General features: G+C 33.2%; 1 long non-coding RNA gene across 1 annotated transcript in view; it reads right to left on the bottom strand.

Annotated features, from left to right (window-relative positions):
• Positions 1–26,689, bottom strand: part of LOC140598935 (uncharacterized) — a 116,439-nt gene that overhangs the window by 83,004 nt on the left and 6,746 nt on the right. Inside the window, exon 2 of the long non-coding RNA XR_012001458.1 lies at positions 4,618–4,694. This is a non-coding gene — a long non-coding RNA (uncharacterized lncRNA). The remainder of the gene's footprint in view (positions 1–4,617; positions 4,695–26,689) is intronic.

Genomic DNA, 26,689 nt, shown 5'->3' with positions numbered 1-26,689 from the left:
TTGGAGGCTTTCTTTCATTCAAAACAATAAAAGATAAAAACCTCAGAAGGAAAAGGATGTTTTTAGCTACCTGGCATGGTTATCCAAAAGTCAAAGTACCACAGCCATCTGATGGGATAATAATCATAAAAGTAACCTGCTGGACACAAGGAATATAAAGAGAGGAGAAATCTGGTATTCTGATAACTTTGAACACCAGTCCTTCATTGATTACATCTTCCTTTTGTTTGCTGTATAAGCATTACATAGTTCAAAGTCATTTCAGGAGAGTTTTCTTTCAATCACAGCAGTATGATCCTATCATATATATTGTTAGGTAACCTATATACAGAGAGAGATTGCTTTTTAAAGATCTATATGAAATTATATCACAAATGGGTAGGAGAAGTTGTGATCAATGATATAGATAGTGAAGCCATTAGAAGACAAGAGGAAAAATCATTTCCATTTGAGAATACAGAAACAGAGATAAAGAACAGGTAGGGTGAATAAGCAGAGCATAGCAAATAATTCATTAGAGCTTATGGTAGCATATAAAGGACAGGATGAACTGATTTCTTAAGAATAAATCCAAGTAAGAAAAGGAGTAAGATGTAAAAGACAAAGAGGAAGCTTAATATAGGATAATTTTTAGGTGAAAAAGATATTTCTCAGCTACTGATAAGAAAGATATGTTTACATGGAGTAAATGTATGAAAAAACTGAATGGAGAAAAGTATGTAGCCAATAAATATTGCTAAAATGAGAGGTCTTAAATACAGGGTGATTTGAATGATTAAGAATGTAGAATTGGGAATTGAATTCTATAAATAATGTTAATAAATGCTTAAAGACATGTGTGCCCAACTTTAATGAAAATTGTCCCCCCAATTTTATTTCAGAGTTAACCTTTTGTAAGCAATCATTGGGATAACAATTTTAAAATCAGTTCATTATCACTTTAAAATATTTTCATTTCAACATGGTAAATCAGTGGCTATGATTCTTAGATAAAGAAAAATAAAATCAATTTATTTTCTAAGGCAATATGGAATGATGAAAGTGAGCAGGAACCAAATGCAAAACTAAGAATGCAGAGATAATTTTCTATGAATCATAAGCTACTCATTATCAATTTGTTGTTAAAATACATATCCTTTGCATCTTATTTTCATCTGTACATATACATATTTCTCTGCATGTCCAATAAGAATGAAATATTTGACACAAAAGTACAAATAAAATATTGCTAGCGTAAAAAAATGTGACTCTAAGATACAATTTAAAATGGATAGTTTTTCTGAAAATATTTCATATGATTAGTTTTATCTCATGGAAAAAGCCTGGGATCATTTTTAAAAAATGCTTCTAAGCTAATCTAACAGACCATTAATGAACTAGAAATATCAAATTTATAATTCACTTGAATAACTTTTATTTGTTAAAGAGAAATCTAAGAGAGAAAACTATATGTAGCAAATATACCAAATATACGAGAATATTTTACTTACAATGTGTCAGGTCCATGAGTTTTATTGTATGCAACTTTATTCTGAAATCCTTGGGAATGTATTGATAAAGTGGCAGAAAATTTATCCAAAATGAAGGGCCAGAGGAATAAATTAAATTTATTATCAGAGGAAATAGAAAATGTCTGTAAATTACAGCATCTATAGACAGCTATGTTTGTAACGTCCCTTTAACCATGCTATGATATTTGCTAACCATGCTTTTGCTATTTGTTCTTATTACAGACCCAGATGGCCCAGGTTGATCTTTAATTTGTTAGGCTCAGAATAAAATATTGTCCTCTCCAGAGTTTAACAAAGGTTGCCCAACTTTATAGTTTAAGACATTCCAAATAAATCTGTTTCATACTGCAATTTAGCCACAACTAGGATATAAAGATTAGAACTTTCTCTTGGGCCTTCCCAGCTGCTCAGATTTAAATATCCTCGTTGCTTGATCATCCTCCTTTGCTTCCTGTAAACTTCAATTTGAGTCATTAAGTATCTAAATACATATTTTATTTCTGTTTAAGATTTTTTTTTTTTGGAAGATACCCATGTACCTGATGGAGTGCTTTTAATGTAAAGTGAATGTGCACACCTTTTGGAATGAAAAATGCTTGTCTTTCTCTTTCTCTTCCTTGGTGTTGATTCATTTCATGCGCTGCTTCTATCTGATTAGGTTTCTACTATCATTAAATATCCTATGGTATAAGTTTAGTATCTACATGGTGAAGTATCACCTTGGTATGCATTCTTTGGTGCTGAACAACAAATTTCCATTCAAATAATAAAATTATTTTAGCTAATTCATGAATAATTTTAAAATATTTAAAAATAATAAACAAAGTATGTTTCTTGATTTATATACAACTCTGTTCTTGGGGTATTATTTTAGAATATTGCAGCATTGTGTTTAGTTGTAAATATGTGATAGCATTACACTGATTTATTTAATACATTTTGCTGAAAGTCTGTCATGTATAGGTAATATACAAGTTATGGATAATAAATAATGAGCAATGCCAAAATCTTTAAACAAAATAATCTCTTCAGAAATAGACTGATGAGGGACGCCTGGGTTGCCCAACGGTTGAGCGTCTGCCTTCAGCCCAGGGCGTGTCCTGGAATCCGGAATCGAGTCCCACATCGGGTTCCCTGTATGGAGCCTGCTTCTCCCTCTGCCTGTCTCTCTCTCTCTCTCTCTCTCTCTCTCTCTCTCATGAATAAATAAATAAAATATTAAAAATATAAATAGAATGATGAGGATAAATGTTTGGATTCAAAATTATTGTACAGATAAAGAGAAAAAGAATTAGGAAATTTAGGAAGGACAAACATGGAAGTGAAGTCATGTTGTTGATATGCAAGATAAAAGTACTTTTACCACTTTACTAAAGCAAATGAATTTACTTATTTTGACAAGATAGCATGTCCTTATTTTTTATTTGATTTATATTCACTTGTGGAAAAGTCCTATGAAGAAAATTCTTATTCCTTTACCATCTCTTTCAGTTTGCACAGTTATCTATAATTAGTTATTAATGGCCAAATGTATGCAAAGAACTCTGAGGATTAGATGAAAAATTAGCAGCTGGTAAAATGACATATATGAAAAACCTAATGCCAGACATAGAGGAAGTTCATAGGAAATGTAATTGTCTCCTGCCTCTTCTCCTCTACAAATTCCGTTTTTCACAAACTTGTTTAACTATTTAGATCCCACATGGTAAGTAGTCTGTTGTGGTTTCTAATTTCCTAATGCTATCTTTAATTTCTTTTATGATTACATATTCTCTATTAGCCGGTTTTATTCATATTTCTTTGCCCTGAGGTGGGTTTTATAAACATCACAATTATGACCAACTAGAAATACTTTGCACTGCACACATCACAGAGAAAAAATGGTTATTATCTCATTCAACAACTCACCACCTTATCTATCCCAGGCAATTGTTAACAAAAAATCTAAGAGCATAAGCAAATTGGAGAAAAAAATGCAAACCCACAAAGCTTACAAGAAATTTTAAACTCTCGGATAAATGCCTTTATTGTGAATTAACATATATTCATGGTTTTATTCATTAGAGTCTTTTATTAAAAAGTACAAAAATACTTGCCATGCCCACCAGCTTAACAATGAAAATCCACCCATGTATATATGCCATGATATATCATGCTGCCTAGGTGTATGTGGAGTGGCCCATCCAAAAAAAAATATGATTTATAATTGAGCAATTATGTGGTAAAATATTCAAAAACCAAAGACATTTATCAAAATGTAGTAAGGAAAAAAAAAGTAAGAAAAAGATAATAAAAATGTATTCAGGAAAGTAGAAGTAAGGTGAGATAAAAGCAAAAAGGAATTGAGGTACTAAATAGAAAAGCAGAGCAACATTTGGCTTTGGCCCTAGTCTTAGGCAAAAATCTAGTCTTCAGCTTCCCCTTCAATTTTGGCATTATATTTTAGAAGAATAAATAGTTTTAAAATGTCTACTTCAATATTATTTTTGGTAGCCTAAAATATTTATGTAATCAAGCCATTTATTATCATATATAATTATGATATGACAATGATGCAAATAAGATATTTTATTTGGATTTATTTTAAACCTATAAATATTCCCTTTCAAATCCCTTTCAAGGATGTAACTTACAGTGAACATGATGGAATAGCCCACAATGACATATTTTAAAGACTGAAAAAGCATACCTTTTTCCAGTATTTTTTAGACAACAATACTAACATGGGAGCACTTACTAATGGTTGCTTGCAGACAAAATAGTTTCGTTGCTGGAATCCGCTACATAAGTTAACCAAACTGAGGTACCTTGACACTGCAAGGATTTCTTACACGATACCAACTGCAAACAAATTGCAATCATCCTACTGTACGTAAGATGCTCGTATTGAATGCAGTGAAAGATGTGAAGGAAAAGGAAATTGAGATAAGATTTTCTTCATTTTAAAGCCAATTACATCACCAATTGCCAGATTTCTAGATCTAACTTTTAAGAAGCAATATTTGCCAACTGAATTAAGAAACAAGTAAAGTACCTTTATGGTAGAAACAGCAACATGACAAAGATAAAAAAATATTAAGTTTACTTTATAGAACAGGGCACATACCTCCTTTTTTAGAGCTTGTATAAACTGCAACACCTCTGAAAACCAAACTTCAGGTCCAGGAGTAGCTGAGTCTTGGTCTGTTATCATAGAGAAAGAAAAGTTATTAACTTACTATCAGTATTTTCCTGGACAGGATTCTGTAGCTAAAAACATCTTTCTCCCATAGTTACATCGGTTGAAAGAATGTGTCTAATTAGTATTTCGATTGTGCTGTATAGGAATCATAGGAATCATAGGAATCATTGAACAGTAGAGAAAGCTAAAAATTATTAAACTGAATCACAATGCAAATTCTTGAAATCTGAGAATTAAACTTGTATAACAAGATCAATGTAATAAAATTCCAAGCTATAAAAACCAAGTTTGTTTTTACCTAAGAAGTTCATTCAGTACATTACACTCTACTTTGAGTCCAGATTTACCTCTTGACTTGCAGTGATTTTTAACACTTGGCTTTGAGAACAATGAAGTCGGAAGCAGTTCAAAAGGGCAGGGACAGTGAAAGCAGATATAAAAAGAGGCAGAATAAACCTAATCTGGAACATTTACAAGCAATCTGAAGGAATACATACACTGTCAGGGATGGTAAGATACCCAAGTTAAAAAGCTGCATTGAATTCTGAAGCATCTGAATTGTTGTCCACTTCCTAAGAGGCATAAGTATATATTAGGAGACTGGCTTTGGGTTTACAAGCTTTCTATGTGAACTCTGTAGAGTCCCATTCAGATACATGACAAGGTCAATAGTGTTCCCGGAGTTGTGTACTTCACTACTACTCAAATATGTGGTGACTGGCTATATAGCAGTTCCCAGGATTGGCTCATTGGTTCTAATATATACCTTTCTCATTTCTAAAAATGTGCTTAAAATAAATCCCCTGATCAATGGCCATAGTCAGAACAATTTGGGCACAAACTAAACAAAGTAATATTAGAATATAACACAGAATATAAAATAAATACTCATGAGCCCATATTGATAAAAATGCATGATTGAATAAATAAATGAGGAAGAAGGGACAAATCTTCTGTGCAAAAGAATCCCAAATGAATTAAGTAGATGGTCTGCCTCAAGAAAGTAAAAGATAACTTGTCACTCCTAAAGTGTGGAGAGCACATAGGGATTTCCTTCCAAAGAAGATTGTATGGAAAGGGTGGGGAGGCGGAGGCACTTTATGATGCAGAAACATGACAAATACTACCTCAGGCAGGTGACCACCATTAATACCAACAGTTATAAGTCATGTTGATGGGATGTATATTTGATATGATGTAATGGGGCCGATACATTAGATCGAAAAGTCTGGATCCTGGCCAAAACACTATCTATGATTTTTTAGGCCTGACCTTAAGCATTTAAAAAGGACTTATCTAGCAGGCATCACCGGAGAAGTTTCCCTCTCCACACCAGACTCTGCACAGCCAGTGCACTGCAGGCTAAGAGGCCTGCAGTCATGGTCTCAGGGCCCCAGCTGTGGCATGCTTTAGGCTTCAAATTGAAGCCTCTTTACCTGGGCTTTCCGCTGAGGCCTTCCCTAGGTACCTCTGTTGAGATTGCCGTATCAAAGGGAGAAAAGAAGAAATCTGAAGACATTTTTATCTAACTCATTGCTCACTACTTTTTCTACTCCTAGCCCTTCTTCCTCTTCTTTCCCCCAGTCCCTAGATCCATAAAATTACAGAAACCACTTGTTTGGGACCACCTCAGAAATAAGACTATGCTCATATCTGCACGGATACACCTGAATCTCCACCAGCACATAGTCCTAGACGTGAAAAACAGAACAGTGGAGGGCAGCACATTCCCCCACTTAGCCTCTTGCTTATATTCATGCAGTAAGGATTAAAGGCTTGGCTGTCACTTTCATTGTGGCTAGTTGTATTCAGCTACTCTGACATCTAGCAGGTCAGCTATCTCCAGATCAGATGGTCCCTTGACATAACGCTGTGCTCTCCCTTTTCCAAACCCCAAACTCAAAAATCAATACATAAATAAATAAAACAATACACCACAAATGCCAAGGAAGGGACATTTTACAAACTCCCTTACCAATACTCCTCAAAACTTTTAAGTCATCAAAAACAAGGAAAGTCAAAGAAATTATCACAGACAAAAGAAACCCAGAGAGACACTGCAACTAAATGCAATGTGGTATCTTGTATGGGATTCTGGAAGAGAAAACACTAAAGATATCTGAATAAATTATGAACTATAATAATACATCAATGTTGGTTCATTAAGGAATCCCTGGGTGTCTCAGCGGTTTAGCACCGCCTTCAACCCAGGGTGTGATCCTGGAGTCCTGGGATTGAGTCCCATGTCGGGCTCCCTGCATGGAGCCTGCTTCTCCCTCTGCCTGTGTCTCTGCTTCTCTCTCTCTCTCTCTGTCTGTTTCTCTCATGAATAAATAAATAAAACCTTTAAAAATATATTAGTTCATTACTTACAACAAATAGTACATACTAATATAAGATGCTAATAATATGAGAAACTGGATGTGGAGGATATGGGAACTCTATCTGCTCAATTTTTCAGTAAACCTAAAACTGCTCTCAAAATTAAAGTCTCTCGATGATCTCAAAAATAGTAATAATAAACCCTCTGTACCTGAAGAAATTCAGGTATTTTTTTTTTTTTTACAAAATACTGAGTTTAAGAATAAAGGCTTTAAATATATAAAGTTCTAAGTGTTTAATCTGAGAATTCCTTTGTTTCATGATGTTCTTAGACTCTTTATACTAACTTTATCAATAAATAAAATTTATCCAATAAAACACTGAAATACACTACCTCAATAGGAGTTTTTTTTTTTTCTTTTGTGTTATTTTTTAGAAACTATTCTCTTCTGAACTGGAAGATTAGAGAAAGTTACCTTTGTTGTTGGTATTGTTTTTCTAATTATTTTCTTTTAATTTTCTTGGACATATACACAAAATAATATTTTCTATAACCAATCTAATTCATTATCTTATAAAACAATGAAATAATAAAGTCTATATAGAATGATATAGATAGATAAGTAGCTCGATTAAATAAATAGATAAATGATTAATAGATACCTAGAAAGAGAGAGAAGGAGAGGGAGAAAGATAGATAGAAAATGTTCTTATGGTTTTCTCCATAGTTAATGCTTATAAAGAACAATAAATTTAGAACAGTGATTCTGGAAAACATCCCTAGTCATTCCTCCAAGTCATAGATCATAGCATTTGCAGACTGCAAAGACAGCTTATTTTATAGATGATTAAATAAAAGAAGAAATTAAGTTTTTTGCCCGATGTTACAGTTAACGATTAGACAATTTGTCTATTAAGCGGCATGTGCACCAGGATATTCATAAACTTCTAAGTGCTGTAATATGACCACCTAAATAGAATCTATTTTTGACTTTATTTCCAAAACATGATAATTACTTTCTCTGCATTAGCAAAATTGAGTAAGAATAATTTCATGTAATTTATGGTAAAATGTAATTATATAATGATAAAAAATTTTAATGCTATTTTTTTAAAATTGATATTAAATTTGATACTATATTGGCAGTGAGGATGCTTTCTTATAGATTTCTGAAAATACCAAAAGAGTATACTAATTTATAAAGAATAAAACTTGAGCTTCTAATGTCTGCAGGTTGATTAGTAAACACCAGAGCCTAATCTGTAAAGTACATGTTCAAACTTGCAGATGTCTAAAATAAGCCTCTATGCTCTGCGGTAGAATCATCGATGTATCTAGCTATATCAATATCATAAGCCATTTACTAATTCTGAAAAGATGATTCAGGAATATATATTAAGCCTAAAATAGACTTAATAAAATTCACTGATTATGTAAAAAAATGCACAACTTGAACATTTGTTTTATCAAAAAATATGATGGAATTTCTGAAATATCCAACCTAATTGGTAAAATGATTTTATATAGTTAAATATAGTTAAATATCTTAATATTATAAATAATAAAGAGGCCAAAATTAAACTTCACTTTTTCTTACAATATAGAATTAAATTTTGTGAACATAATTTTAGAATGTAAGATATATTTTTGTAACCTACAAAATACCCCTACTTATTCTCAATATATGTAAGGTTTGTTGTTTTGTTTTTAATAAACTCAAAGTATAGTTATTTATAAGATATTGTGGTAGTTACTGAGAGCCAGGATATAACCCTGTATATGAATCCAATTAATTCACGAGACTGCTCAATAAAAGTCATTCTGTTTCTAAATGTATGTAAAGTAGGCAAAATTCTTTAGCCCCTTAAGATTCTTAACCCCTAGTATACACATCTTCTCCCAGTGTTGCAATCAAACAATAATCTAGGTGTTGATGTGAATGAATTTTGATGAATTTTGATGAAAAAGTCTCATATTAGTTGCCTTTAAGTTATAGAGATTTCCTGGGTGGGTCTAGCCTAATCAGGTAGGCCATTTCAAAGTACATCTAGAGGCCAGAGAGTGAAGTGGCCTCAAAAAATGAGAACATGAAGCAGCTACCTCCTTCTGGCCATGAAGAAGTAAACTGCAGTGCTGTAGAGAGGGCCACAGGGCAGATAGTGGTAGGTGGCTTCTAGCAGCTAAAAATGGTCCCTGGATAACAGCATGCAAGAAAATGGGAACCTCAGACTGAGAACTGCAAGAAATTGAATCCTTTCTAGAATCTTTGATCTTGAATGAAGACTCTGAACTTTAGATAATACTGCAGCCCCAGCTATACCTTGACTTCAGCCTAGTGAGATGTTGTGTAGCGGATCCAACCAACAGTACCCTGACTCATGACCTATGGAAACCAGGAGATAATGAATTTGTGTTGTTTTAAGCTATTACATTTGTAATAATTTGTTGCATTGTTGCACAGCAATAGGAAAGTAATACAATATGTATTACATAAAGTAAATATATTTACAAATATCTTATTAGTAAACTTTAAACAATATAAGCTAACATTTTGCTTTAACTAAAGAGTTCTGCTTTTGGGGATCCCTGGGTGGCGCAGCGGTTTGGCGCCTGCCTTTGGCCCAGGGCGCGATCCTGGAGACCCGGATCGAATCCCACGTCGGGCTCCCGGTGCATGGAGCCTGCTTCTCCCTCTGCCTGTGTCTCTGCCTCTCTCTCTCTCTCTCTATCATGAATAAATAAATAAATAAAATCTTTTTAAAAAAAAGAGTTCTGCTTTTTATCAGTTTCATAAAAGCTATATTTAATAGGCAATGAAGTCTTTTATGTTTTTCCCCATGTTATGTGCAGTAATTTTTTTAATGTGATTTTCAGTTAGGTAAGCATTAGAAGTGATACGAAGTAATTTCTTCACACACAAAAAAACACTCATTTCATGAGTATGTCTATATCACCTTTCATAGTGAAATAGTTTTTTTTTAAAGATTTTATTTATTTATTCATGAGGGGCACAGAGAGGCAGGCAGAGACAGGCAGAGGGAGAAGCAAGCTACCTGTGGGGAACTCAATGCAGCACTCCTAACCCCTAGTATACACTTTTTGTACTTTAATACAATGATCACAAATCTCATTTTTTCAATTTCTCAAATATCTAAACAGATAGTTAACCAAAAAATATACATTACACACTACATCACATACATTTACATTATATATTATATTATAAATATATATATATGGATAGCAAAATTATCAAAAGATGCTCAAGATTAATAGTCATTAGGGAAAGCAAGTTAAAGAGTTAAAACCACAGTGAGATATAATTACACCTCTTTTACTATCAAAATGAAAACAACTACAACTGGCGATACAAAACACTGAATTATTAATTACACAGAGCAAATGGAATTCTAATACAGTGTTCTGAGAAGTGAAAAGTGTGGATAGTCTTGTCTTGTTCCTCACTTTAGAATGAAAGACTATGTTTATTCTTAATTAAAATTTCAATTGCATACAACTACACTAGAAGGCCATGTACACTATTACAATTTTTAAGCAGAATAAAAATTAATGTAAAATAAATCAATGTGTTAGCATAATTTATAAAAATTTTCAAATATTTTTTTTTGGAAGAAGAGGATACAAATGTGATGGCATACAGATATTGCTATATAGGTATGCAGATGTGTAAAATGCATAATATATATTAGAGAATATGTGATGTACTTAATATTCTAAGTTCTGATATGTGTTAAATATACTGTTATATTGACATATGTATATCTGCATAAATGCATTTTTATTTCCTTCCAGTTACTTTGAAACTTGTTGTAAATTTTGTAAGCTTACATATATATATGTATACTTCTGTTTCCTTAGTTATACTTTAATAATTCCTTAAATTTTTTGAATAATTCTACTTGAAAACTATTAGGTATATTGTGTTACAAGATGGTAAATGTACATTTGTCAAAAATATTGTAACATTAAGAATTATTAATATCAATAGCAATAGACACCTAATTCTGGGAAATGAACAGGGGGTAGTGGACAGGGAGGTGGGCGGGGAGTTGGGGTGACTGGGTGATGGGCACTGAGGGGGGCACTTGATGGGCACTGGGTGATGGGCACTGGGTGTTATGCTATATGTTGGGAAATTGAACTCCAATAAAAAATAATTATTATTATTAATTATCATTATGGACTTTCTTTACATTAGATATTTCATAGTAAATAAAATTATTTATTTTCTTTTTCCCCTCTGTGAAAACTTATGTATATTTTCTCTTCATTTTAATTTTCTGTGTTATGGATCACATTCCTTGTACCAAGAGGACTGTAAAGTGATAAAATCCACAGGGTAAATCATTTTCTCCATCAATGTAGATATGATTCTTTGTGGTCATAAAATTTAAGACTTAAATGCCCTGCTACTTCACACACACACACACACACACACACACACACTACACCACACCACTGCAGACAGCTGGGACAGGATAAACTGCATGTAAGTTCCCAGTAAGATAGAAATATGGGAAATACAGAAGTTAATGCTTCATGGTCATGGTGATGATACACTACTGCCGGACAGACATTGAGAAGAAACTCATTGATAATGCAATAGTGGTAGGGTACTTTAACATTGTCTTATAGTAATGGACAGATCATCTAAGCAGAAAATCCACAAAGAATCAATGGCTTTGAATGACACACTGATCTGTATGGATTTCACATATATTTTCAGAACATTTTATCCTAATCCAGAGGAATATATGTCCTTTTCAACTGCCCATGGACAGTCTCCAGAATAGGTCACACACTGGGTCATAAATCAGGCTTCAACAAATACAAAAACACTGAGATCATGCCATGAATATTTTCAGAACACAATGCTATGAAACTTGAAGTCAACAACAAGAAAAAATTTGGAAAGATCGCAAATACATGGAGGTTAAAGAACCTTCTACCAAAGAATGAATGGATTAACCTTAAAAGAAGAAATTAAAAGGACATAGAAGCAAATGAGAAATGAAAATATGACAGTCCAAAACCTTTGGAATAAGCAAAGGCAGTCCTAAGAAGGAAATATATTGCAATATAAGTCTATCGCAAGAAGCTGGAAAAGTCTCAAATACACAGGCTACCTTTACATCTAAAGGAGCTACACAAAAGGAACTGCAAATAAGTCAAAGGGAGCAGAGAAGGAAATAATAAAGATTAGAGCAGAAATAAATGATAGAGAAACAAAAAGAACAATAGAACAAATCAATGAAACTAGGACCTGGTTCTTTGAAAGAATTAATAAACACTTAGCCAGATTTATCAAAAAGAAAAGAGAAATAACCCAAATAAATAAAATTACAAATTAAAGGGGAGAGTGGGACGACTGGGTGGCTCAGAGGTTAAGTGGTTAAGGTTAAGAGGCAGCTCAGAGGTTGCTGAGGCTAACTCAGGGTGTGATCCTGGAGTCCCGGGATCGAGTCCCGCATTGGGTGGGCTCCCTGTATGAAGCCTGCTTCTCCCTCTGCCTATGTCTCTGCCTCTCTCTCTCTCTCTTTCTGTGTGTCTCTCATGAAAAATAAATAAATAAGTAAAATCTTAAAAAAAAAACAGAGGAGAAATCATAACCAACATTACAGAAATACAAACAACTATGAGAATATTATGAAAAATTGTATGCCAACAAACTGGGCAATCTGGAAGAAATGGGGAATTCCTAGAAATATACAAATTACCAAAACTGAAACAAGAAGAAATAGAAAATTTGAACAAACCCATAACCAGCAAAGAAACTGAATCAGTCATCAAAAATCTCCCAACAAACAAAAGCCCAGGGCCAGATAGCTTCCCTGGAAAATTTTACCAGACATTTAAGATTTTTTTATTTATTTATTTATTTATTTATTTATTTATTTATTTATTTATGAGAGAGAGAGAGAGAGAGAGAGAGAAAGGCAGAGACACAGGCAGAGGGAGAAGCAGGCTCCATGCAGGGAGCCAGACACGGGACTCGATCCCAGGACTTGATCTCAGGACTCTAGGATCGCACCCTGAGCCAAAGGCAGGCACCAAACCGCTGAGCCACCCAGGGATCCCCTTACCGTCTGGGGGTAGAGGAGTTAATACCTACTCTTCTCAAACTGTTCCAAAAAATAGAAATGGAAGGTAAAATTCCAAGTCTATTCTACAAAGCCAACATTACCTTGATTCCAAGACCAAACAGCCCCATTACAAAGGAGAATCACAGGCCAATATCCCTGATGAACAAAAATTCTCAACAAGACCCTAGTAAATCAGATCCAACAATACATTAAAAGAATTATTCACCACAATCAAGTGGAATTTATTCCTCGTCTGTGGGTGTGGTTCAATATTTGCAAATTAACCAATGTGATGCATCACATTAACAAAAGAAAAGCTAAGAACTATATGATCTTCTCAATAGATACAGTAAAAGCATTTGACAAAATACAGCATTTATTCTTAATAAAACTTTCTTAATAAACACTCTCAACAAGGTAGGGATAGATGGAACATACTTCAACATCATAAAGGCCATATCCAAAAGCCCCAGAGCTAATATCATCCTTAATGGGGATAAACTGAGGGCTTTTCCTCTACAGGCAGGAACAGTACAGGGATGTCTACTCTCACCATTACTATTTAGCATAGTACTGGAAGTTTTAGCCTCAATAATCAGACAACAAAAAGAAATAAAAAGCACTCAAATTGTAAAGGAAGGAGTCAAACTTATACTATTTAAAGACGACATGACACTCTATGCAGAAAACCAAAAAAACTCCACCAAAAAAAAATTGCTGGAACTAATACACAAATCCATCAAGGCTACTGGACATAAAATTGCTATACAGAAATCTGTTGCAGTTCTATACACCAATAATGAAACAGCAGAAAGAGAAATCAAAGAATAGATCCCATTTGCAATTACACCAAAAACAGTAAGTTACCTAGGAATAAACCTAACCAGAGAGGTAAAAGATCTATACTCTGAAAACTATAGAACTCTTATGAAAGATATTGAAGAGGACACAAAGAATTCAATCTTTATCAATCCAGGTTCTGATTTTCTTTGTAACTATAAATCCTTCAAAATATTAGAAGGTATTTGACCAATTTTCTCCCATTTAGATTCATGTGGCACTAATTATACTCAAATTTATTTACTAGACAAAAATCTCACAAATCCTTTCCTTTGCTTCCTGCACCCATTCAATATTCTCTCAAATTAGTGGCAGCCGCATAGAAGCCAACTGAAACTCAGAAGTCTTAATGGCATTGCCGCATAAACACTGTACAGTCTAGTTTCTTATTATTTGGTATTTAAAACCAGTTCTATTTCTGCAAAGTCCTCATTATTGAGCTTCTTTCTCTGCCTTTTATCCCTGCTTATAAACTGGACTCCCTTCTCTTCCCCTCTTCCCTCCTCCCACAAGCTTACCTCTTTATTGTATTACACATTACTATTCTGGATCTTCCCAAACAATTACCTGAAGCTAAGGTGTTTTGCAGAAATCTAGTTCACTTCTCACTTGCCACAACATTGCCAAATGTTTGTCAATGGATAATACCATACCAGCTTTCCAACATCAATTATTTTCTCACCACCTTTTTTCTCAGTCTACAAGGGCGCTGACATATTTTAAATTCTCTTAGGCCCATTTCAAGGTACACGTTTTCGCATCATATAGATAGTCTAATTCTAAACAAGAATGTATTGAGATATTTACAGGCTCAGACATGGAAAATGTATTTCTTTCTCCTGCAACAATACTGGGTAGGTAAAGAAGTAAGCAGGACAGCCTTTCTCTGCTTAATCATTCAGGAATAGTGGCTGACCAAAGCTCTGCCATGATCTTCAACATAGGACTTTCAAGATAGCTGTAAAATAATCTGTATTCCAGTCAGCCAGAAGGAAGAATAACATAATGGAGCATGTGTGGGAGTTCTTATGAGCCAGAACTGGAAAGAATTCACATTATTTCAATGTTCATACCTCATTGACTGGAACTCAGCCTCATGGCTCTATTTAACTACACCAAAGGCTGGGAAATGCTAATTCTCCCCAGGAAGAAAAGAAGAAATTACATTGTGTTGGGCAATTTCTAAGAGTAGAATAGAACTGAAGAATATTAAGAAAACTTGTTGCTGTCAGAGGTAGATCTTATGCAGATTTCAAAAAGAATATTAGCAAGCTTGGCCATGTTTGTACCAAGCAAACCCCTTAGGCCCCTGGAAATAATGCAGGGTGCTTTTAAAGTATTTTGAGGAGAGCAGTGAAAGGTTAATATTAAATAATAAAGTTGAAATGCAGGCAAATAATATGCTTGGATAATCTTAAGATTTGAATGTTCATTCATAGTCACTCTAGTGCTGACAAATTGATGGTGCTCAACTTGACATACGTGGTTTAAATGGGTTGAGGAAAATGTAAAGATCTTGGTGAATTCCAGCCTTGGCTGACACAAATCTCTTTCTGCTTTTTAAAGTGCATTGATCATGCAAAACCTAATTTTGGCTATCACTATATACCCACTCCAAGATCTGAACATTTTCTGTCATCAAAATAAATAATAGAAATTGATTAAAGGCCCTTATTACAAGTAAGTTGCTATGCCAAAATCACTTCAAATTTCAAGTTATTATTAAAACCAATCGCAGTTTTGATGTTGAAATTTACTTTTGAGTAAATTTAAAGCATCTTTAAAAAACCATGATTTGCAACATTTAGATTCATCTCACTTCTTCAGAACTGTAGCCATTGGTTTTGGCATAAAAATAGAATGAAAGACATGCAATTATTTTTATAGCCTTTCTCTCTGAAATACATAAATTCCAAGATAAGAAAGTAAGCCAAAATATTTATACATGTTAAAATTATTCTTTTTCTCTGGAGGGAGAGTTTATACCTTTCAATATATTCTCAAAAGTGCTGAACAAGCCAAAATGGCTTAGTAACATTTATCTATACAGTTTTCAGGATTTGGTGTTTAAATTTTATTTTCAAGAAAAGGTTAAGTTATAAGCGCATCATTTTCTAATCATATAAAGTAGACGGGAAAATTTAGTTTGGGCCAGACATTGTATATATTAGATTTCCATGAAATTTAGGTGCACTGTCTTCCTAGAACATATTCCACAGTCAGAGATAACACAAAATTCATCCTCGACAAGTTTTTGTGATCTCATGGCGGCCTTGTTCTGTATCCTATCTTCTCTTATTTTTCAGCTTCTCCACGTTCAGCAATCACAATGCCTTTTGACCCTGAACACCCCCTCTAAAAAGTCTTTCCAACTCTTTCAGTCATTTTCCTGCCTTCTTTCTTATGTGTGCCACTCTCTTGTATGTGAGGGAGCATATTCTCTCTTCTACCCTGCTGTTTGCTTGCTCCTGCTGTCTTGTTATTTCCTGTAAGGCCTCTTGTTGAATTCCCTTTATACCGTGTTTTCTTCCTGTGCTGCTAATCTCCCAGTCCTACTTCTGCTCCTTCACTGAATTCCTGCCGTGCCTTCACTTTCTAGAGCTACACTGCTTCCCTTCTTGCTATTTTTAGGATCTGCACTGAAAAGTGCACCCTGAGGTTTAGGTTGGCACTGGAATCCTTCTCCTAATGCTTGGAAAGTGTGCCTTCGAATCCATGCCTCTGAGGAGAAAGACAATTTTCTCAGCAAATGGAATGTAGAATCAAAGTAAAAACAAACCCTTTAACCAGCTGTAATTTCTTACTTTCTAAATTAAAAAGAGTATTGTCCCTAGTAAACTTAAATATCACTGGACACATGTTCTCTAGAGGTCCATGCTTTGTTTTTACTTTTGCTTCCTATCCATCCTGTGTGGGTTACATTATGACAACTTCTTTCCAACAATTTCTGAAATGACCTATGTGGCCCTTCCACCTGGAGGGTCTACCTCTCCCTTAAAGCTTTCATTAAAAGTGACTTGGTTTGTGAGCATTTCTTCACATCCATGAATAGAATCCTTGATCATTTTTTGACCTACATAATTCATATAAAACCTGCATTATCCTCTGTGATATTTAACACATAATTTTTTAAAGATTTTAAATTCAAGTTAGTTAACATGTAGTGTATTACTAATTTCAGACATAGATTTAGTGATTCATCACTTGCATTAAGCTCCCAGTGCTCATTATAACAAATGTTTTCCTTAATGCCCATCACCCTTTTACCCTATCCTCCTCCCTCTCCCTCCAGAACAATAAATGTTTTTGATGATTCTTTTCTCTAAAGTTACGAACAAATGAGGGCAAAAAACAAAACTTAATCAATGCAGTATGCGAAACATAGTTTGTGGAAGTGACTATACGTCTACTGACTGTTAATACTAACTTTAAAAATAACAATAAGGGAAATGCATCTAATATTACAAAGCTGAAATGTCACTATGTATATAATTATTTATCTTATCCTATTGCTTTTTGGTTTATGGCATACAAATAAAATGAATTTATGGCATATAAATAAAATGGCTTAAATCACATTTCCTTTGATTCTTTAGTGAATAACCTCTAAGGTGACACCAAGCAAAGGTTTCTTTATCTCACTGATACCAAATGGCTGGAGAAATAAGGAACTCCATTATTTACAAGCTCTAACACTACTTCAAAAATAAATTTCAATTATTCTTAAATGATTCTGATTTTTTCTCATTTTATATTGTCACTGTTTTTCTGCTACTAAAACAATAAAGATGAGGATTTAAGACATTTTTATATTTAAGTTGAAAGCTGTTCAATCACTTGCATAGTTATTATCATAACACATATTTTAACATTATAACCTTGTGTAATTTTTAAACCAGGAACTCAAAGAACATGACATAATGAAAACAATATTTTACATTGAGTCATAATAATGTTAGATATTACCCTTTATACATATTATGAATCTTTACTTGATTCTCATGAAGAATTTAGCAAATGATAGCATTTGTTAAATGTACTATTAAGAGGGTGGTATATAAGTCAAATATATTGTTGTAGATGCGTAACTGTAGTAATAATTAATGTAAAAGTAAAAAATATTTATGTTCATAATAACAATGTTACTATTTTCCCAAAATATTTTCAAGCCAGTAAGTGATTTTTGTATGGCGCTGTGTTACAATTATGTTAACCAATATCATTTAAAGCTTTTTACAGAAATAGTTTTATTTTATATGAACATCTTTGCATATTAAGTTTGTAGTCATTTTTAGAGTTTTCCACGGGAAATGCTTCAATAACCAGAAAAACATTACACTGTAAATTATACAAAGGTCATAATATTTTTTGCAATGATGTCATAATGGTACTTGATGGTAACTTTTAACTATTCTTATTAGGTTTGTGATATACATTCAATGATTATGAAGCTATTTAGCTATTTATTTATTTTTATTTTATTTTATTTTTTTGCTATTTAGCTATTTAATCTCATTTTCAATAAGAGTCATATATCTAAAAGCTCTTAAATCTTTTTCATTTTTTTCCTTTCAGATAAGCAATATGTTTTCATTACAGAAAATTTCATGATATAAGCATACTGAGAAAAAATAACACATTTTATTGCCAATCTTTAATAATTGCTATTAATATTGTGGTAGGTTGAATCATGTCATCCAAAAGATATGCCCAAATCCAAACCTCTAGAATGTCAGAATGTGACCTTATTTGGAATAAGGGCCTTTGCAGATATCATTAAAATAAGGACTACAAGATTAAATCAGGTGATCTCAATGACCACTGTCCTCATTAAAGGCAGAGAGAGGGCAAAGACACAGACACACACAGGGAAGAAGCCCATGTGAAGATGGAGGGAGAGATTGGAACTCTACTGACGCAAACCAAGGAACCTCAGGATCCACCAGACTCTCTGAGGGGAAAGGAGGGCTTCTCTAGAACCTTTGCAGAAAATGTGATTCTCTAATCCTTTGACTTCTGGCCTCTAGAATTGTGAGATTATTTCTTCTGTTTAAACAATCTAGCTTGTGGCATCATGCTTTATCAGTCTTGGGATGCCAATGGTTCCAATATTTTAGAATATCATATATTCAAATTATGGTATATCTTATAATTTGCAGTGCTAGGACTTTGTTGGTTCCTTCATATTTGAATTTGAAGCATGTTTTCCTTTATTTATAGCTACTTCTTTATATATATCTTTGTTAAATTATTGCCTCCAGTTTTCTTTTCCTTTTCCGTTATGGAACTGATTTTAAAACATTTTATTGTACCTATAGTTATGTTGTTGTTCTGTTTTGTTTTGCATTTTAACATCTGTTATAAGGATGTGTCTTATAATCAATGTTCTGTAATAGTTCATTTAGCAACACGCTTTTAATGGATTCTTAATACAGCATCTTCTAACTGTTGGGAGTCTTAGATTGAATTTATTATGGCATTTAGATATAGCAACCTATAAATTTATATAATTAAAAATGTTTTAATTTTTCACACATTTATTTTTTCTCTAAAGAAGTCGTCAATTTATGTCCAAATTTTCTATTTTTGGTTTTTAAATTCTACCTAGCTTGATTTTTTTTTTGTTTTCTTCTATTCTAAATCTTCTCTGTTCTTTTAATGGTGGTCTGTTCTTACAATGGATGTTATATTATCTCTGTTTCCTTTGAGTTAATTTTTTAAATTATGGTGGGGCGTTTTTGTTTGGTTTGGTTTGGTTTGGAAACTCATGTCAGAAATTAGACTTTACCTTAAGACTTTAAGTCTGAAACCCTTACCTTGGCTATAAATGTATACTTATATTGATTGGAATTTCTGTGTGTATTTCTAAAACATATGACAACACTCTATGGTAATAAAGAAAAGGAGGTGAAAAGCTGGCTTTATGTCCCTTCTCTTTGTCCTATTAATATTCCTTAGAGAATCCTTTTATCCTTCCCCCATTGGTTTAAAACTATTTGCTAGGATTCTGGCAACTGAAACAGCAACATAAGCTAGCTTTCATGATTTATCATGTTGTTTATTTCCTCAAAACTGTTTTCACACAAATCTCTCATCTTGCTTTTAGTTGTGTTCAGTAGCCCTGAGTCTGGGGGAATTGTCTTTCTACCTTTTCAGTCAATACACTGCTAGTCATCTATGGTGAACATGCAGTGTAAAGGGATGTATTTGTTGCAGTATAATTAATATTATTCAATGAAATGCTTTGTTTTCAAGATCTTCCTACCATACATCTGAATTCATAGATACACTGCACCTTAAATTATTAGGCCTTTCTGGTACATTTCAGTGGGCTTGAATTCTATTGGTGACACTCCTGTGAGGCTTTCAGTTTCCTGGTGCTGTTATGTAATTCAACATTTATTTACTTACTCTCTTCTACCATCCTAAGTGTTTGCTCGTGTGCTGAATTTAATATTTCAAACTTTATTTTGGGTGAGCCATTAAGTTATTTTATGATTTTAAATTGTGATTTTTAAAATTATTATTCTTAAAAATAATCTGAATGAAGGGGCACCTGGTTGACTCAGTTGGTGAAGCATCTGCCTTGGGCTCAGGTCATGATCCCATGGTCCTGGGATGGAGCCCACAGGCTCCCTGTTCAGTGGGGAGCCTGCTTCTCCCTCTCTCTCTGGCCTTCCCCACCTTTTGTGCTCTCTCTCTCAAATAAATAAAACCTTTTTTTTTTTAAAGATTTGATTTATTTATTCATGAGAGACACAAAGAGAGAGACGCAGAGACATAGGAAGAGGGAGGAGAAGCAGGCTCCATGCAGAAATCCTGATGTGGGACTCCATCCTGGGGCTCCAGGATCATGCCTGAGCCAAAGGCAGATGCTCAACCTTTGAGCCACCCAGGTGTCCTGTCAAATAAACAAAATATTAAAAAAAAATCTGATTGCAAAGTGAAGCACTGTAGACCTGAAGTGGATATGAATCACTTTTATACACAGAAGGTTACCTTCTTTAACCACTCCATTATTAAACACACTATTTCCCTTAATATCAAACAAGTTGGTAAATTATCCCCAGGAGAAGATTTTACCAGTGGAAAGAAGGTAAGTATATGTGTTTGGGCCTATGAGACTTGAAAAGATGCTAGTATTAGAATACAAAGTATTTTGAAAACATTCACAAAGTGGTTTAAGTTCTGGATAATTTAAAATGTTTAAAATAAAAACAGGATATTAAAACATTGATAATATTTTATTTTTAATTTTACTAAAAATTCTGGTCTAAGAAGTCTAAGATCAAAATTTTTAAGAAGCATATTTCAAATGATTAGATGGCTCTTATTTCATTTGTAACTATTTTTTACTACTACAACAAATACGCTTTAAAATAACAAACTTCAGGGATGTCTGGGTGTCTCAGAGGTTGAGGGTCCTTGTGAGGAGCCTGCTTCTCCCTCTCCCTCTGTCTCTGTCTTCTCTCTGTGTCTCTCATTAATAAATAAAATCTTAAAAAAATAAAAAATTAAAGAACAAACTTTAATATTTCAACTTGATATTTTCAAGGCCTCATTTTTCCCCAAAATTTGTATGGACATGTGAAATCTGTAGCAGTAATTTTCTGCATTATAATATTCTGATATAATGCTTTTTAAAAGACCAAAGAATATCATATAAAATGTTAATAATAGGAAACATAATATCAAATCTCCTTTGGTATGACTTTGAAATTATTCTTCCTGCAACAAATTACCAGGTTGGGAACAATTTAACAAAATGCTTGAGAAGACAATCTATAATAACTGTGAAAAGTGTGAAAAAAAGTTACCTAAGAAATATGTTAATTATTTTGGGGACTCCAACTGACTGCTTGTTTTATTTTTAATTATGAGGAGGGTAGTTTATTCCTTTTTTATGTTTAATGTTTTTTATTGCTTTAATCTACTATCTGTGAAAAGAAGTAAAAGTGCCATATTTGAGTGTTAAATGGACATAAGAATACTTTAAAATGAAAAGGCTATATAATATTTTATTATATATATATATAATTTTTTTACATACTACCTAATAGTCTATGAAAGAGTTTTATTTTTTAATAATATATTTTTAAAAATACCTATGTCAGTGGTATGTAGTGTAGATATACACACATTATATATATAAAAAGAGAGAGAACAAGCAAGTGTGTATGCAGGGGCACGGGAGTACCATGAGTTTTGTGTCTTTGATTTTTATGCTCATTATTCATATTGTGTTTAAGTGTACTGGATTTGGAGTGAGATTGCATTTGAATCTGTTTCACTACTTACTAACTAGATGACTATGCATAACTCAACTTCTTTGTTCTTTAGTGCTTATTTATTTATAAAACAAATATAATGATGAGCACTACTTCACGGTTTGTTGTAAGAAATAAGATGAAAAAGAAAAGCATTCACAGTAGTGTCCTTCACAATATATACTCAGTAAATCATAGTCATACACAAATCCTAAGATTCTGGCAGCTGAATATAATTTAAATACAATGGATGTACTTGTAAATTCTGCATTCCCATTGTTGACATTCTAATGCCAGTTTTGAATCTTACTATCTTTCCAGTTCACCTGGCTTTCTCTACCCGGGTGATTAGGATATAAAAACTATCAAAACTGAATGTTTTATATTCCAGAGGTTTTAAAGGCTATGAGAAAGTTCTAAGAGTTTTCTGTGTTTCTATGAGAGCACATTAAGGAAATTAATCTAACTTTGAAATTTTAATATTATCATTTAAACAATAGCAAATTATATATGGTATGTTAGGCATGTAAAAGAATATGCTGGTTGCCTTTTTTTGTCCAATTTGTAATAAAGAGAAGATTCAAATTATCTTTAAAGTTACTTATAAATGACAGTAAACAGTGAAACCACACAAGACTGCTTTTGGTGACATGTTTTTACTTTTGAACAATCTGCTCAATGTATCCCTTACAAAAGGAATTTTTTTCTGTTTTTTTTTTTTTAAGATTTTTTTCTTGAGTAAGACCTGAATAAGAATGTTCATCATCAGCACTATATTTATGATAGTGCACAGTCATAGAAAGAGAGGAGTAAAGATGAGATAAATTTGCCTATGAAAGGTGCCTATGAAAAGATATATATAATGCACTTACTCTGTGGGCACATAGTCTATGGTTACACATTAAATATATTATGTAGAATAATTCACAGATATTTCATTATATTTACATAAAGGCCATGATAACTCTTTCTCTACTATTCCAATTTTAGGATATGAGCGGCTGAAAAAAAAAAACAATCTGGATAGTTCTGTATACTTTTATACATCAAGAAAATTTTAATGCCATTAAATATTTTTCAAAGATACAATGACCAATGATGGCTTAGATACCTCTTGTATTAATTTACTTTGCCCATCTTCTAAAGATTTCTTCTATTTTTTTCCTAGTTTGTTGTGATTATTCTTATATTACCTAACAAAACTACTTCTGCCATCTACTGTCTCCTTTTATGTTCAAGGAATATGGAAAGTGGCCTGATTTAAGAAATAGGTTATAGAGTAAATCCCATAATGAGATAATATACCAACATATGAGAAATAACAGAGAGCCTTGTTATTTTGAAAAAGAGTGCATCTCTTTTGTGCTAAGCTCTCCCATCCATTTCCTCATGTCATCCCATTAGAGAACAAAAAATAAAATATTTAGAGTAAGGCTCTGTTTTCTTAGCTTTTTTGGTGAAAGCCTAAACAATGAGGATAATACATGAAAATTACCCTTCATTTCTAAAGATACATATACCCCATGGTAATTACTGTGAGTTATCAAAACTTAGTCAATTGACCAACACCTCATTCCAGTTATACAATATAACAATAGAGAACTGGCTGTTAGAGATACAATTCTCTAGTTTGGGCCAAAGCTTGGTCTCTCTTTATTTTGGAAATAAAAGTTTGGATGCTGTCAGGAGATATTCACACTATATATAAATCCAAAAGATCAGATGAAATCACTCAATAGACCTGTTTAGAGAGCAGGATGGAGAAAGCATTCTGTGGACTCCAATACATAGTGGTGTGAAGAGGAAACTAGATGCAGGAAAAGGAGAGGGAGTGGTCAGAAAGGCCAAGAAAAGAGTCTTTGAAGGTAAAGACAGTGGTCGATTTCATTGAATGCTGCTGTAAGGCCAAATAAGATAATATAAAAAAGTAATCATTTGACAAAATTAAAATCCTTGATGTTCTTGATGTATTATTCTATTATTTTAATGATATTAATTAAACCTTCAGCTTGGTAGATATGGTCTTCATTGGGTGCTGTTGAGTTAATAGAAATAATGAGACTGGTTTTCAACCTGCTGAGCATTTAATGGTGCAATTTTAACTGTATTGTCTTTTATTCTGTCTCATAAAAGTTATTAATGTTATTAAAATATCTAGAGAAATACAACCAAGATCTGGTCTTAAAAGCCTTCATCTGATTCTTTCCTTAAAATACTTCCTTGCTTTGGGGCACCTGGGTTGTGCATCCGGTTAAGCACCTGATTCTTGGGTTTCCGCTCAGGTCATGATCTCAGGGGCCTGAGACTGAGCCCTGTGTCATGTGTCTTTGTGCTCAGCACAGAGTCTGCTTAAGACTCTATCTTCCTCTCCCTCTGCTGTTCCCCCCCAGCATTGCTCTCTCTATCCCAAATAAATAAATAAATTTCTGAAAAAAATACGTATACATCCCTGCTTTTATTAGAGGCAGGGCAAGTAGAAGCAATGGCTATTAGGTCATTGCTACAGGCTACAGGCTTTGAAGTCATTCCAGATGTATTCTAAATTTACATTTAATTCTCTCCTCTGTTTCTCTATATTTTTTCCCTTCTTTCTCTTTCCCTTCCCTTCTCTTTTCTTCTGCTTCACTCTTGTTTTCCCTTTCTTTTCTGCCTTCTTCGTTCTCTCTACCCTGTTTCCCTCCCATATCACCAATATACATTTCAGCTCCTTCTGTTAAATAGAATAAAACGTAAGGCACTCTTTCCTCTAAAGCTTTCAATCATGTATTTCTGCCTGTGAAAGCTTCTCTGGACTCTTCCACATATTGTCTGAGAATATGCAACATTGTAGATGACTTAAAGTGACCCAGTAAGATTGAGAATTTATTTTTATGGAATAGAGGAAAGCCTTTCCTTTTCTTCCTCCCACCATCCAACCCCCAACCCTCTGCATGAATTCACAGGGACTTTCATAATCAGAAATGTAAAAGCGCAGGGAGGTGATCAATCAGGTGGTTAGAATGACTACTTCACAGAAAAGCCAGAACAAATTGTCTTTAGGTACTGTAAGGTCCCTCCCTGCTAGCTCTGCAGTCAGTATCTGAACATATTTTTTTCCTTCCTGGAAGTAAGAATAGAAGTAACAAGAAAAATGAAGATAATTCCTATTTTGCAATATATGATGCTTTTGTAAACCTGAAGGATTTTCCACCATTTAATAAAATCTCTCTTCCTCCATGTATTAGATATATTTGGTTTGAGCTTTGACCTAAACATTATATTTCAGCACTACCAAATAGGGCAGAAAAAAAGTAGCACTGAGAATGGAAAGTAAATGTATAGTATTTATGCTTGGGTGAATCCAGCTTTCAATTTTACTTTCTACTACTTATAGTATAATTATCAAAATGTAAGGTTTTGTGAGTAGCAAATCGACCTGTGGCATATTTTATAACATTGGACTTTTATGTCTTTTACTTGAGATTCAACAAGTGGATTTCACATGTGCAAAGGGAAATATATTTGTAGAAAAGTTCTTAGTTCTCTGAATGCTGAACTTCAGTTCATAAATCATATCAATAATATATTATGAAAATCATAGTGGCTCTGTTCTTTTTGATGCTAGCATTGAGTTGTATGTAGAATGAGCTGCTTTATCTCTCAGCACACAAAACTAATTGACAAAAGCAGACTAAAAAAAAAAAAAAATTGAACGAGATTCTAGTTGTCAAACTTTAGAATCCTGCCTTCTTGAGGTAAGAAACAGGGTAATCACTTTTAAACTCATGGATCTGACAGATAAAACTCTGTAACTTAATGCTATAAGTCTATCAGAGACAGAAGAGGCCAGGAAAAGATATCCTTTTTTTCAAAATGGGCATAATAATAAATTTACATATAAATATACCTTTTAAAATAAGATAATTTTTCATATTTTGACATTTTTCCTAGATTTAAAGTACAGTAAAAAATTTAAATCCAAACATTTTTATGTCAATCTATCCAAATATATTAATCTTCTTTCCATTTTTTTCTTTCCAGTTTTTTCAAGAACTTGCTATAAACTATCTAACAATTGCAATAAACTACTTATTTAAACAACATGCTAATGGTTCACATGATGTCACATATGTTCAATTTTTATCATATTTTGGAGACTATGCAAAGAAAAGACAATGGAGAAGACTGGTTGAGGTAGACATCCTTTTTGATCCCCCCAATTTTCTGCATATATAAAAACACATAAAATAATGTACATTTATTCATTCATTCAAAATGAAAGCTTTTCTTTAAACAATATATGAGTTATTTTTCATACATAGGGTTTACTTCAACAGAAAAAGTACCTATTCTCATGGAAATTACATTATATATGGAGGAACTAAACAAGTAAACATATAATATTTCATGTGAACCTAAGTACTAAAAGGAAAGTAAAGAAATGGTAAAACCATTTGAAAACTATTCAGCATTCTCTACTAAAG

Source organism: Vulpes vulpes, chromosome 5, assembly GCF_048418805.1.
Source record: "Vulpes vulpes isolate BD-2025 chromosome 5, VulVul3, whole genome shotgun sequence".
NCBI lineage: Eukaryota > Metazoa > Chordata > Mammalia > Carnivora > Canidae > Vulpes > Vulpes vulpes.
The sequence above is the reverse complement of the archived record's forward strand: the minus strand, read 5'-3'. Positions and strand labels throughout refer to the sequence as shown.